General features: G+C 33.0%; 1 protein-coding gene across 5 annotated transcripts in view; it reads left to right on the forward strand.

Annotated features, from left to right (window-relative positions):
* LOC131846873 (broad-complex core protein isoforms 1/2/3/4/5) overlaps positions 1-15527 on the forward strand; it is a 79660-nt gene that overhangs the window by 2724 nt on the left and 61409 nt on the right. For 2 of the 5 annotated variants that reach the window (XM_059196293.1, XM_059196296.1), the window contains exon 1: positions 6357-6861. The exons of 1 other annotated variant lie outside the window; for it this stretch is intronic. The gene's annotated coding sequence lies outside the window, so the exon portion shown is untranslated. Of the gene's footprint in view, positions 1-6355; positions 6862-9208; positions 9374-15527 lie in introns of those variants that run through there. 2 more of the 5 variants (XM_059196297.1, XM_059196295.1) reach the window with 2 other exon arrangements.

Consider the following 15527-nt stretch of genomic DNA (forward strand, 5'->3'; position numbering starts at 1 on the left):
CCTTAAAATCACCTTGTTGCACCATGCTGTAGTCTCTCGAGGAAACCTCGGCAGATTTTTCTTCAAGCTAAGTTTGATGCGAAACAGGCTAGTAAACTGGGCCAATAAGCTCGCAGACAGTTACTACACTCGTAAACGTAGACATATGTACTATGTATAGTAACAGTTTAACTTGGCGTCGCAACATCAAATTATTTCTTTTGTAACTTCTTGGCGAGTCGCCATGTTCTGTTCAGAGACGTTTGTTCAAGGGAACAATACAGATAGAGTCTAGATTAGTTAGATATGGTTGGGCTAGCGGTTTAGCAGTATGCTTTACTTCCGGTTATCGCCAGTTCGATTACTCAGACGGTTTTTTTTAGACTACTCTAATGCTGCCTGCAGCTGGCCTTTATAGCTTCACTGGGCGATTGCGACGAGTGCAGATGGCACTCCAAACCCGCGGACTTATGGAGCGACTGAAGGCGAACTCCCGCCTGACGGATACGAGTTTAGTCTGAGGGCACCGCTAGGGGTTGGAATCTTTGTTCAGGCCGTCGTAATTTCGATCCCCGTTTGAATTGGACGGGGGATCGATTGAGTGTAAACATTTTTTCATTGACGAGTATGTTATATATAAACGTACAAATATACTTATAATAAGCTGTTCCCGTTTGCGTAGAATATAACTTTATTTTTCCAAAAATAAAGTAGCATAAGTTACTCCTTATTATATCAGCTACCTGCCAAAAACAGTCCCGTCAAAATCGGTCCAGCCATTTCAGAGATTAGCCGGAACAGACAGACAAACAGATAAAAATTGTAAAAAAATTTATTTTGGTGTATGTACCGTATATATATTCATATGAACGTAGTAAAAAACAGTTATTACAATATTACATTAGACACTCCAATTTTATTTATATGTATAAATAAATAAGCAAAATACATAAACTTAAGTATTATGTATAAAATGATTTTTTAATTTGAATTTAATGTCTTGAACGACCTCAAAAATGGCGCTTTGTGGTGATCTCAAATTCGGAGGTTTAGATTATCTAATCTCAAAATGAACGAGTGCTGCTTGTAAGTACTAGTCTGCTCTAATCACTACGATTTACTCTTATTTCATTACTCAACCAGTTCCAGGAGCTTCCTCCCGCGTACACTTAGATTGTGGAATGAACTACCTGCCGAGGTTTTCTCACGAGACTACAGCATGGGGTTTTTCAAGAAGGGTATATTAAGGTTTCTTAAGGGTCGGGAACGCGCACGTGACACCCCTGGTGCTTCAGGCGTTCATAGGCTACGGTAACCATTTACCATCAGATGGGCCGTATGCTTGTTTGCCACCACAGTAGTATAAAAAAAAAACTCCAGCAACAACAACCAGTTAGTTGCGTATTTATTATTCTGACTCTAAAAAAATAGTGCTAGAAGAAATTAATTCAATTAAATACCAAAAGAAAAATTTACCAACTACTACTATGAACTAGAACTAATTACAAGTAAAGAAATATTTAAATTTAAATTGAATAGAATAGAATAGAATAGAATAGAAAATCATTTAACTTACATTGAATATGAACGAACTATGAACTACAAGAAACTTGTGTGTTCATAGTTCGTTTAAGTGTGTTAACGAAAACGATTGTTCAAGTAAAGAAATATTTAAATTTAAATTGAAAAGATGGTTACTCGAAAAAATGCTCAAAAAGTTCTATATTATAGTTAAATTGTAAATTAAGTATAAGTAAAAATGAGTGTCCTCATTCGGAAACAAACTACAAAGCAGTTTGGCGATAATTGTAAAAATAAATTGTATATATGTAATACTTATATTAGTATGTATCCATAGTACGGTTTTCTAGAAACTTTTTGCCACGCACAACCACATTGTGGAATCACCTTCAAGCAATGGTATTTCCGAACCGATACGATACTGAAACCTTCAAGAAAACAAAATAAGTATGACTAATAGTCATACTAAGTTTATTTTAATAAAGGATTTTCTATTCTATTTTATTCTTCTCGCCTTTAAAAGTAAATATTATCATTACATAGAATAAAACAAAGTTGCTGTCGCTGTCTGTCCGTCCCTATGTATGCTTAAATCTTTAAAACTACGCAACGGATTTTAAAGCTATTTCTTTTAATAGATAGAGTAATTCAAGAGGAAGGTTTATATATATATAATACGTGTAGACCCGTGCGAAGTCAGGGCGAGTAGCTAGTTATTTATAAGAGCAACACGCAAGTTTCTTTCTCGTTTTCTCTGTAATGAGAGAGTTTTCCGAATGAGCCGTAGATTAAAAAAATAAGTATGACTATTAGAAAGTGATTAAATTTAAGTTTGTTTTAATAAAGGATTTTCTATTCTATTCTAATCTTCTCGCCTTTAAAAGTAAATATTATCATTACATAGTATAAAATAAAGTCGCTGTCGCTGTCTGTCCCTATATATGCTTAAATCTTTAAAACCACGCAACGGATTTTGAAGCTGTTTTTTTTAATACATAGAGTGATTTAAGAGGAAGGTTTATATGTATAATACGTGTACACCCGCGCGAAGCCGGGCCGAGTAGCTAGTGTAATATAAGTTCTATCTACAATCACGTCTACGCTTCCCTCTACGCCGTAGCGACATCGACTGCACGCTTAGATCGGAACATCTCATTACTCTTAATATTGCTGGCCTCGGTGGTCTAGCGGTTTATTTCCGATGGTCGCGGGATCGATTCCTTGCACGGCACAAACATTTGTATTCATGAATATGATTGTTTGTATCGGTCTGGGTGTTTTCTATGTATAATATGTATGTATTTACGAAAAAAAATATCTATGTACTTGTATCAGTTATCTAATACCCGTAACACAAGCTTTAGCTAGCTTAACTTGGGACTAGGTGGCGCTGTGTGAATTGTCCTTAGATTATTATTATTATTATTACCCAGACCGATACAAACGTGGGTATTTTCTATGTATGTATTTACAAAAACATGTTTAAGTATTTGTATCAGCATCTAGTACTCATAACACAAGCTCTGCTTAGCTTGAGACTAGATGGCGTTGTGTGAATTGTCTTGAAATATTATTATTATTATTCTTAATTGTATAAATGTTATTAATATACATATATGTCAATCGAAGTGTGTTAATTTTTTTGAAAAGTGGTCGACAATTTTCTTCAACTGAATGTTCTAATAATTAGGTATAATTAATTATTAATAATAATAATCTCAGGACAATTCACACAGCGCCATCTAATCCCAAGTTAAGGTAGCTAAAGTTTGTTATAGGTACTAAATAACTGATACAAATCACTTTTTATTTCTTAATTACAATCACCTGACCGTTACAAACAATCATACTCGTGAATACAAATGTTTGTGTCGTACGAGTATTCGAACCTGCGATCATCGGAAGTAAGGCCGTTTGCTAAACCGCTAGACTACAGAAATAGTAATAGAAATAATCTTTATTCAAATAAACTCATTACAAGCACTTTTGAATAGTCATATTTTGATTCTACCACTCATTCGGAAAGCAGACTCATCACAAGAAGAATGAGCAAGAAACTTGCGTGAACTACTGATTAAAAATATTAATTTAGTAAATTTACTATATTTTTAGAAGTAAAGAAATATTAGAGGTAAAATAATAAATCAAAAATGTGCCGGCACTGAACCAATAAAGATAAAACTATGCCTAATGATAAACAAACATGCCGTGACTACGACCTATACAATTGTCATCGCAAATCATCGTGTACCGATGCGGCAAAGCGGCATAACCCGGAAAACGCGAAAAAAAACCGAAACCGTATTGTTTCTACTAATAAAAACTTCTAATAAACATGCAACTAAGCTTCAGGCTTCCGGGCAAATAAAACATAAAAATATATCCTATTTTCATAGGGCGAGGGTGGCGCCCCCACCCCCGGGTGGGGGGTGCCCCCTATCTGCGCAAAAACCCAAAAACATCGAAATGAAAATGAGTGTAGTAGGGAGGCGGCTGGGTTGTGTTTGTAATTCATTTTTAACATTAAGCTTGTGTGGGTTTTAAAGTACAGTTAGGTGCGGAAATCTGCGACGGTGCGGAGATCTATGCGATCCCATGTTACATACGATATTATCTCATTATTGTTAGATATATCAACTCTATGTACAGCACATCCTGTGCTCAAAGACCGAATGCTGCGGCCTACAAAAACCCTCCTTTTTATACAGAGAAGATATGAGTACATTTTGTTATATGCAACTAGTTTAACGATACCGAGTAATAATGAAACTATGTACCTTCTTTTAATATAAAATATCAGATTTTTCGACAATATCGATGGGAACCCTAACATTATACAGTATTATTATTATATATATTTATCGACTGCCTCGGTGGTCTAAGTGTAGTGATGAGTATGATACATAGAATATGATATATTATGTATGTTTTTACAAAAAAAAGTATTTATGTCACTTGTCTAATACCCACAATACAAGCTCTGCTTACCGTGGGACTAGATGGCGCTGTGTTATTTGTCCAGGGTTATTTATTATACACATATATCGACGACTACTGACGGTCTCTGTAATCTAACGGTTTAACACGCACATGAGTATGATTTTAGAAGACACAAGAAGCATATATTACTTAAAAATCATTTATTTCTATAGGACATGTTAGCCGCTTATAAACTTGATCTTTTTTGTATTAATATTTTTTCCCTACCGTCCAGTCCAGTCTCAGATTCAATTGAGAAGAACAGGACTAGAAACTGAGCTGAATTTCTTTTTTTAAGCCAGTTTATTTACATTATGTACTTATATAGGTGTCTATATCTAACATTAAATGAAAGTCCCGAGCATGAACAACTATTGCCATGCACGCTCGTCATTCAAGTAATCGTTTAGTGAGTAATAGGCTTTGCTAAGTAAATATGATTTAACAGATGTTTTGAATTTATTTAAGGGTAATTTCAGTACATCATTTGGTGTATTATTGTAAATTTTTGTACTTATTCTCATAAAAGACCTATTGACTTTTTAGAAACGATGTTTGGGAAAGAAAACAGCAAGTTTGTCTTTAAATCTAATATTAATGTTATGAGATTATTATATTAGGAGAATTCTTTTTTATAATGTAAATCATTACAGCATCAGATTGTTGGACGGTCCATATTGAATTAGGGTACTGCCACCTGGCTTGGCATAGTGTTTTTTTTTCTTTCTCAATACCAGTGCGGAATATATTACTTCTCTGATAGATAGTATTTTTATATGTTTGTTTATTTCTCAAAGATCATTATGAAATTGGGCGTTATAATTGAAATTTGAGGGCGATATATGGTGTCACGCGAACAAAGTCACGTGTAGAAGCTTGTTTATTATTAAATATAGCTTATAGGTAATGTTAATAATATGTCGTGGATAATTTGTTAATTTATGTTATGTTAATTAATGGTTACCACATTTGTATTTTTCTAATTCTAAATAACTGTGCGGAGTGTACATGCCGCGAGTTCGCATTGTGCGCCCCTACACACACCCACACGCACTAGCATGAACATAAAACGCAATTTTGTATTAGATTTAATTTGAGTCGCACATTGTGAGAATGTGTGCGTACTAGAATAGGCGTGTGTGCGTGCGGAAGTGTACCCACTTCCTACGCACAAATTGATTACGATCGTCGTCGAAAAGAGAAATTTGCATACACGTGGATCAGTTCTTTTTTCAAAAAATCAATCCATCTCCCGCGCTGGAACGCATTAATTTCCCGCCGATTTGTATTTTTTAAATGTCGTGTTTGAATTTCGAACGTTCCAGCCAGCAGTTCGATGTTATTAATTTCCCGCCGATTTGTATTTTTTAAATGTAGTGTTTGAATTTCGAACGTTCGAGTAATACGGTGTTCGATTCGAGACGCCTACGGCGGGTAAGTGTCTTGTGTGAAGTTTGGTTTTTTGAAGTGTAAGGTGCATGCGTGATAGTTGCAGGTCATAATGCAGGTGCAGGTCGGCGGCAGTGGCGCGGCTGCCGCCCGTCGCGACGCCGCGCCACCGAATGAGCGCCCGATTTAAAAACTATACGAACGAACCCGCGCAGCGAGCGCCCGTAATACCACCCCCCGCGTAATGATTTTTTGGCGATGAATTTATATTCGCGCGCGAGCGGTGCCACTTTTTCGACCCCCCACGACCCCCACCCCCCGCTCATTAACGCAACCCAGATATGCAATTCTGATCTTTGACGAGGAGGCTGTAGTGTCGGCGGGCGCCTCGTCGGGAGAGGTGCCCCGTTTTGTTTTTTCCCGCCCGGCTTCATTATTGATGGCATCGGGACGGTAATGCGGAAGCATGTGTGAACGTTTCATTACAAAAGGTGGACGCGGCTCGTGTTAATATTGCAGACCGACCGGACCCGACCGGACGGGTGGACGCCTCTGAAAAAAAATACACACATTAAAAAATTATAGGAAATTAATATCCGCAATTAAATCCAGCATCCGGTTTCGGGCGAACAATTTTCAAGTTTGGAATAGAACGCGTCGACGAGCGAACTATTGGGACGCGTGCGGGGAAAGTTTTCGGACGAAGTTCGGCTAAAGTTTCTCACGTGCGTGTGTGGACAGCGAACTAGTCGCGGGACGGATTGGCTGGACGGTCGCGCGCCGCGTTCCACATTCAAAAAGCCGATTCCATTTATTTTATTCAAATTTATTACTTTTTTTATTATTAGTGCAAATTTTGTTAACGCGTTTTCGGCCTGGTTTTTTACGCGTTGCTCTGTTGCCAGACATTGACTTCTAGTGACTTTGTTGAAGTTTTGTTGATACTGTTTCTGTTGACTAACATTTTTAAAGTGGTTTATGGCGCCTGGACAGGTAAGAAATACTCATTTACATCGCTTTTAATTTTACACTCATTTAGCTTTTATTATTAGTTAACCCGTTTTATTTTATTGTTTATTTGCTAAAAGTTTCAGAACGAGTTTTAAATTAAAACACAACAAATATTAATATAAGCAACGCAGTCAAATATTCCCTATTATTAAAAAAATCTCACACTTAAAATTTTATTATTAATTTTAATTGCATATTTCACACGATTAAAGATACAAAATATTAACGTTAGCTAACCGGAAGTGACCTCTAGAATTTTAACAATTTCACGTCAACTCTTCATTGTGAATTCGTATTTATACTTATTAAATCGAAATTAACATAAACACAATTATTTCTATATATTATTATCAACTTGAAATAATTTTTAATTCGTCTCTAGGCAACAAATAAACCCCTTCGGACGGAATCTATTATAATGCTAATATAGAAACGTATTGGGCAGTGCGGACGGCGCCCGGTGCACGAGCTAGCTGTCTTGCAGCACATCTCGGAGCTCGCCATTAGATAACTTGCATAAATAATGATTTAAAAGTAATAATAGTTGCATTTGACCGACCGTTGACCCAACTAGTTCGTAATTTTAATTAGCTTTGTGCAAATTCTGTAGCAGTTTTGCCAGTTTTATATATAAAAGCTTATAGAAATATTGAATCTGTTACGCTCAGTTAGTATTGTTAGTATTTTAAAACTTTTGTGTATTTACTTTATTTCACTTAAATATTATTTGTGAGTTTAAAAACATTAATAGAAAAAATATATATTTATCTCAATCCTATATTAATTATAAATAAATATTAAACATATTACGCATTACGTAAAAAGAAGGCGTTTAACACTTTAAAATAATTTGTTAAATCTCCATTTTAAACTAGTTAATATATACCATATTACTTTTAAATTAAGAACACTAGAAAAGTATTAATAGGTAAACTATAAGTATTAAATACTGGCGATAAAGAATAATAAAGAATTTTTCAAAATAAATCAATATAATAATATAAATTTTTGAATTTGGAAAGTTATAAAGTGAAAGTACTAAATAATTGCGATAAAAAATAAAGATCATTTAAAAATATAATTAATATAATATTCAATTCGAAATTTCAATAAAATTTGTAAGAATAATTTTGAATTTGGAATATAAAGTAAAAGTACTAAATACTTGCGATAAAAAATAGAGATCATTTAAAAACATAATCAATACAATATTCAATTCGAAATTTGAATTAAATTTGAAAGATATATTCAATTTGAAATATAAAATAAAAGCACTAAATACTGGCTATAAAAAATCAATTTAGAATTAAAATTATAATCAACGTAATATTGAATTCGAAATTTAAATGAAATTTGAAAGACGCACTAGTACGCTTATTGACATACGCCGTTAGCTACGCGTGGCGGACCTGCAAGCGCTGAGCTCGCAAGACGCCCCGAGCGCGGAGCTCTCGTCTGCAGCATCGTAGTCGTTGCACGAACCCCATACAGCTAAACTAGACGCATTGTCTGTGGCCTGCATTGTATATTGGCATAGATGATATTTTTGGCGGGATTATTCTTATTTTTTTTTATTCGTAATTTAAAAATATTTTAGTCATTTCCTAAATATTACGTATGTTTTTTATAACTTATCAACTATTTGATGTAAATCTTCAGAAATTTTAGCGATGGCTATAATTGTGACAAATAAATTAGATCGCGTGAGTGCCGCAATGATATTCCGCTATCTAATATTTACGTCATTTGTAAGAGTGTTGAGTAAAATTAATTTGATCATTTACGCTCATTTTTTACTCGTAAATAATATAAGTTGCTTAACTTTAAATATTATTTGAGTAAATTACACACGTCTTTATACTTAGTAACGTCTCGTAAGTATATGTTTACACAGAGTATAAAATTTACTTAATACTCTATAAGGCTATTTATTCTATGTCTGGAGTTATACCTATTTATAGAGAACGATTAGCTATAGCATCAGACGAGGAAGCATCGATTCCCCTCGTCTCCCTACAAACGTAGAGCAGACTAGAAAAAAGTAAAAAACGTTGACAGAGTCATTTCGTCCGCCGTCTCCTTTCTAATCGCGCCCCCACGCACGCGCGGCTTTTTAATTGCATCCCCACCCCCCACCCCGGAAAAAAGGGCCCGAGCACACGATGGATTAGCATACAGCCTCACAGCGCGAGAAACGAGCGGCACCCCTTCAGTTTTTGCGTGTATTCCTCCCGCCATATTTTCGCGGCATATTTTTTGGGGGGGCGCGAACTGCGAGTGTTGCGTGCGCGCCGCCAGTCGGCGATCGCCGGCGAACGCGCGATGTGCATTACGCGACCCACACAAACAAAACGACTTATTGCACTTACGCGGCACACATCCTCCAAACTACTACTAGCGATCGAACTTTTTTTTTTAATTAAACACAAGTGAAGTGCAGTGCACAGTGATTATACGGTTATATTTTTGTTAAATGAAAATTTAAATAATTCCGGTGAGTTATTCTAGAATGTCTAGTTTATCATACGTGGCGTTTAGGACTAGCAAAATTTGGCGATAGCTGGGAGCAAGGTCGTGGCATGATGATAAAATTATTTGCACAAAAAATATGTTAGACTGATTTGGATAACCTCAATTTAGGACAACGCGCTATTGTGGCCGGCGATGTTTTTTTAAACATACCTATTACATTATACATTATTTTCGATATTATTAATATTTTCGTTTTATATATAATCGGTGTGAAGGATCTAATGGTTTTTATGGACAGATTTGTGTTTGTTACGAGTGATTACATATCAACACTACTTTACTTAATTTCGTTTTTAATTTAAATAATTATTAATTAATAACTAATAAACACATTATTTCTTATTTTTCCGTTATAAAATCCTCACATTTATGCAATATATTAAAATTATACATACTTAAATGCGTGTTCATAGATTTAACTAGTTGCAATTTTTTGTCAAAATAGTATTAATTTACCGATATACTATATAACCACTATATATATTATATAATGTGAATTTTTAAAGCAATGGTACCTTTATATACCTTTCTTAGTCACTGTAGTTTACTCGTAGCATTTTCTTATGTCGTTCAATTAAAAATGTAGCAGATTTTTTTCTTTTTTTGTTTAGTGATTATTTAACAAGATAAGTAATACATATTTTTAAACTTTCGCGTTTTGTACACAGTAATTATTCTTATTAAAACTTATTTAACTCTATTAATAAAACAAAAAATAATTATTTTTAAAGTATATTTGTATATAACTATTAACTTTTAGTTATTTTTAAACTTATCGTGTTTATTATACATTATTTATATCGTGAGAGGTAAATACCTTTATTTACCATACAATTATTCGTGTTACAAACCGGTGAACAATATAAATAATTATACATTTAGTTGTGTTTTGAATGTAAAGTGATATTAACATTTAGTTACATTCTAAATGTAATGTTTATATAAATTTATTTATTTAAAAATATCAACTACATTAAAACTAGTGGCACACCCCGGTTTTACATAGAGGCTCATAACTACTTGAGTTATATGATATTAACATCATTTATATTAGCAGTGCTCGCGGTTTCATCCGCGTTAAATTTCAATAAAAAATATAGCCTATATGTTACTCTGATGTCTAAGCTATTTTACTGTAAAGTTTCATCAAAATCCATTCAGTAGTTTTTGCGTGAATTAGTAACAAACATACTTACAAACTTTCGCGTTTATAATTTTATTAAGATTAAGATATGATCTTTCAAACAGTTAAAGAATTTACCAAATCGGTTTAGTGGTTACTGAGTTATATTCCTCAAAACTAAATACACTTAAAGAGAAATCTTCATATTATTAGTATAAATAAATTTATTTATTTATTTATTTGAGCGACCAACAAAACCTACACTATAAAGTTACAATTATTATCCCTGCAAAAGTTCAGGTATATAATGTTTGAAGCGGAGGTATCTAATGTGTCTGATGCGTGAGAGGTGCTGAGGGTTTTAATAAGGAAAATGCAGAGATAAAATGCAACTAATACGACAGCGATATATAATAGAATATAACAAAAAGATGATGATGATGATCATCATCATCATCGCAGCCCGGAAGACGTCCACTGCTGGACATATGCCTCCCCCAAAGATCTCCACGACGATCGGTCCTGCGCTGCTCGCATCCAATGCCTTCCAGCGATCTTGACCAGATCGTCGGTCCACCTTGCTGGAGGCCTCCCCACGCTGCGTGAAAAGAATATGTCAATAAAATATAATTATAAAATTAAAATATAGTATAAAAACCTATCAAGGAGTTAGCGAGTTTGGAGTACAGTGTTGCCTTAAGTACTGGTCGCCACGGTATGCTTATATGTTCACAGATATATAACTAGCTTTTGCCCGCGGCTTCGCTCGCGTTAATTTATCCCCTTAGGTGTGGAATTTATCAAAATCCTTTCAATGGAGATGCCTACGTCATAGTAGCTTTATGCATGCAAAGTCTCAGTCCGATCGGTTTAAAATTGAGAAAGTTTCATACAAACTTTCATTTCCTCTTTTTTTCTCCCCTTGGGGGTAGAATTAATCAAAATCCTTTTTGCGGATGCCTACGTCATAACATCTATCTGCATGCCAAATTTCAGCCCGATCCGTCCAGTGGTTAGGCTGTGCGTTGATAGATCACTATGTCAGTCAGTCACCTTTGAGTTATGTATATAATATTTAGATTATTTATCATTTTATTTTATAAATAATAATATATAACAAAATATGTTTATATGCGAAATTATAAGAATTCCATGTTATATATATAGAACATAGGATACTTTTATATTTAAAAATTTTTGTTGATTCACCAAAAAAATTAAATTTAATTTCAAGTGTATGAAGTCGCGGTAATAGCCAGTGTATAATAAAACTGACTATTATTATTATTATATATATGTATTCATATATTATGTATGTATTTATAAAAAGATATACTTAAGTATTCATATCAATTGTTAAATAACAAACATATAAAAATTAAGTATAAAAAATATTTTTTTGTATAGCTACCTGTCAAAAAAATCCCCGTCAAAATAGGTCCAGCCATTTCAGAGATTAGCCGGAACAAACAGACAGACAGATAAAATTTGTAAAAAAATGATATTTTGGTGTATTGTACCATATGCATATGCATGTAGTAAAACATGGTTATTTCAATATTACAAACAGACACTCCAATTTTATTTATATGTATAGATGTATAGATATATATATATCTAGTCTGCCTAAGTTCAATAGTTATATATAATTTTCGTTTATTAGTCGTCTTCCTTTTAGTAACTAAACTATCGGTATATAACAGTCTAATGCTGCCGGATAACAAAATATATAAATATTATTTATTTATATAGGCGTATTATATATATAAATATAATAAACAGTCATCTAGTCTAACACTAATCGAGCTTGTATAAGTACTAAACAAATAATAGGAACATATTTTGTAAATACATAGTTTATATATATAAACATATATCTATAATAAAACTATATATACATATATAAGGATATTTTAGTAACATATAATGATACATATAAATGAAATTGGAGTGTCTGTTTGTAATATTGAAATAAACGTTTTTTACTACATGCATATGAATATAAATACGGTACATGCACCAAAATAACATTTTATTCAATTTTTGTCTATCTGTCGGTCTGTTTGTTCCGGCTAATCTCTGAAATGGATGGACCGATTTGGCGGGACTTTTTTTGGCAGTAGCTGATGTAATAAGGAGTAATTTAGGCTACTTTTAGTTTAGAAAAATGTCCACGTGGAATTTGTATATATATATATATATATATATAGATTATAATTATATATATATATCAACAGTTTATTATGTTTAGTACTTATATATAAGCTGGATTGGTGTTAGACTAGATGATGTTTGTGCAAATTGTCCTGACATATTATTATATATATAAATATAATATATAATTACATTAAACTAAAACATCAGTTCATTCCAACGATATCTCAATGACTACCTACGAATAGTGACAACTATGCTCATTTATATAATTTATAAATAACTCTTATATTATTAGTTTAGTGAATAAAATTTTTTTATACATTATCTCTGAAAGAAACTTTCTATGCGCTGCGCAGTTTATCTGTATTATCACAACTGAACAGATAGTGCTTCATTGTTAAGTAATTACGGCTAGCCGTCTAGTGGTTACCTACCAGAACTCACATCTAAGAGGTCGTAACTTCAAATCTAGTCTAATGATTGTTCGAATTTTTGTCTGTTTGTCTGAATGTAATAATTTTAGAAACGTATCCAGTATTCATATCCAAAAGGTCGTTAGTTCAAATATAGACTAATGATTGTTAGAATTTTTGTCTGTTTGTCTGTATGCGATAATCTCTGAAACGGCTCAACCGATTTACAATAATGCTGAAACCCTTCTAATGTCATTGAAACTTTAAATGTGACACGAGAATGTTATATATATAAATATGAAAATTATACATCAGAATAATATATATGTTATTCAGATATATAAGCTATATTACTGCAAAGTTTCATCAAAATCCGTTCAGTAGTTTTTGTGTGAATGAGTTACAACCATACTCAGAAAATTTCGCATTTATAATTCAAAATATCTTTATTCACGTAGGTCTATTACAGACTCTTATGATGTGTCAAATCTACTGTCAATCAAAATTTCCGTACAATGCGGCATGTGTTGAGAATTACGGCTTTTTATTATTATTATTATTCTTTTTTTTTCTTTTTTCTCTTCTTTTATACATTTAAAAGAAGGTAATACTCACCTAGATGGACCTTAGCCAAGTGTGGGAGAGGTTGTGCTGGGTGAAGATATTGTTGAGGAGGTTAAGAATTTTCGGGTTATGCGACAGGTATACTGTAGCTTTTTGTAGGAGATACGTTTTGGAAGGGTGAATATTTAATGTTTGCAGGCTATTTTGAAGTGTTTTGGGTACAATACCCGTAGAAGAAAGTACAATAGGTACAGTATGTACAGTATCAGCTCGCCATTGTGTTCTTACTTCTATTGAAAGATCCTGATATATTGAAACTTTATCTGAAATGGTAGTTTGTATATTGTGTGCATTAGGTACTTTATTATTATTATTATTACATATAATTATTATAATAATTAAGTTGTTAACACTTGAAAGCAGGTATCATAGAATTAAAACAAACAAATATACTGTTTCATTTTACTTTACGATGATTTTGCTTTTATTATTGTTACGCGTAATGTTCTCTCTCGAGTTTTATTTGTATTTAAGATAAACCTATAGTAGGATTAAAAATTTAATTAATTAAATGGGAAAGATTACATAGATAGATAGATAGATAGAGATAGACTTAGATAGATAGATGGACTTAGACAACTCTACTATTTAATTATTTATATTAATAATAATTTACTACACTCTAGCAGTTCTTAATACGAGACTTATTACATATTGAAATTTATTTAAACACATAGTTATTGGATAACCTCAATGGCGTAGTGGTTTAATACTTCTTCACATTTCGATGGTAGCGGGTTCGTTACCTGCACAGTACGAATATTTCTATTACGTATTTTTTTGTACGTCTGTTTGTATTGAACACTATTAATATTAAATTGTATCATCCATACTGCCACAAATATATATACAAATAATAATATATGGGAATCGAACTCACGAATATTTAAAAGATAGACACACAACTTTTAGACAATCGGGGTCGTCTAATTTACGGAACATGAACCTACTACATATACGAACCTCTACCAAAATAGTCCTCGGCCGACCTAAATTCATTGACCTCCTAATCTTAATATTTTTTTTATGAACCTTTTTTGTAACTAGAATAGAAAAATACTCTAGTGGCTTTGTGGTGTATCACCTCGACTTTGATCGTAAGTGCGTGAGTTCGAATCTGTTAATTACAAAAAAACTATATGTCAATTTATACTTATTGACTCTCCAGTGATGGTAATACCAATAACAATTCAAATTAATCATGAGACCAGTGCCATATTATATTACATACGACATTTGACAATACCTCTTAGTACCCCATCAAGAATAAAAGTCGTGAATATATCCAATTAAATTATTCATTTTACCAAAATCTAATTAAAATGTGTTTAGCTATTTGGTCGCTTCTTTGATATGTACTTTTTTATTATTAAGATATAATTACATTATTACATTAAAAATGAAAAATTACTGTTTTGAGCCATAGTTTCTAGAATTTCATCTCAATTCAATAATATTGATACGAACAACGAGTTAGTTTAACTAACTGGCTACGGTAACATGATACAACTTAACTGATTTCGAATTACCAGTTAATTGAAACAAATGATAGAAATAACAAAATGAAATAGTAAAATAACATTAGCTCTTATTATTAAGTTATCAACGACCTGAAGGAAATAACCGAGTCGACGGCCCAGGACAGATGTGCCTGGTGAAGAACTGGAGAAGAAGACTAGGAGAGACGACCCCATGTCAAAGGGGATATGGATAGACTGATGGGGAAAGCAAATAGAGAATTTATTATGCATGCAAAAATATATTAAATCAATATAAAAAACATTACACACACTACAGTG

Source organism: Achroia grisella, unplaced genomic scaffold, assembly GCF_030625045.1.
Source record: "Achroia grisella isolate CSIRO2021 unplaced genomic scaffold, CSIRO_AGI_Agris_v1 utg512, whole genome shotgun sequence".
Taxonomy (NCBI): Eukaryota; Metazoa; Arthropoda; class Insecta; order Lepidoptera; family Pyralidae; genus Achroia; species Achroia grisella.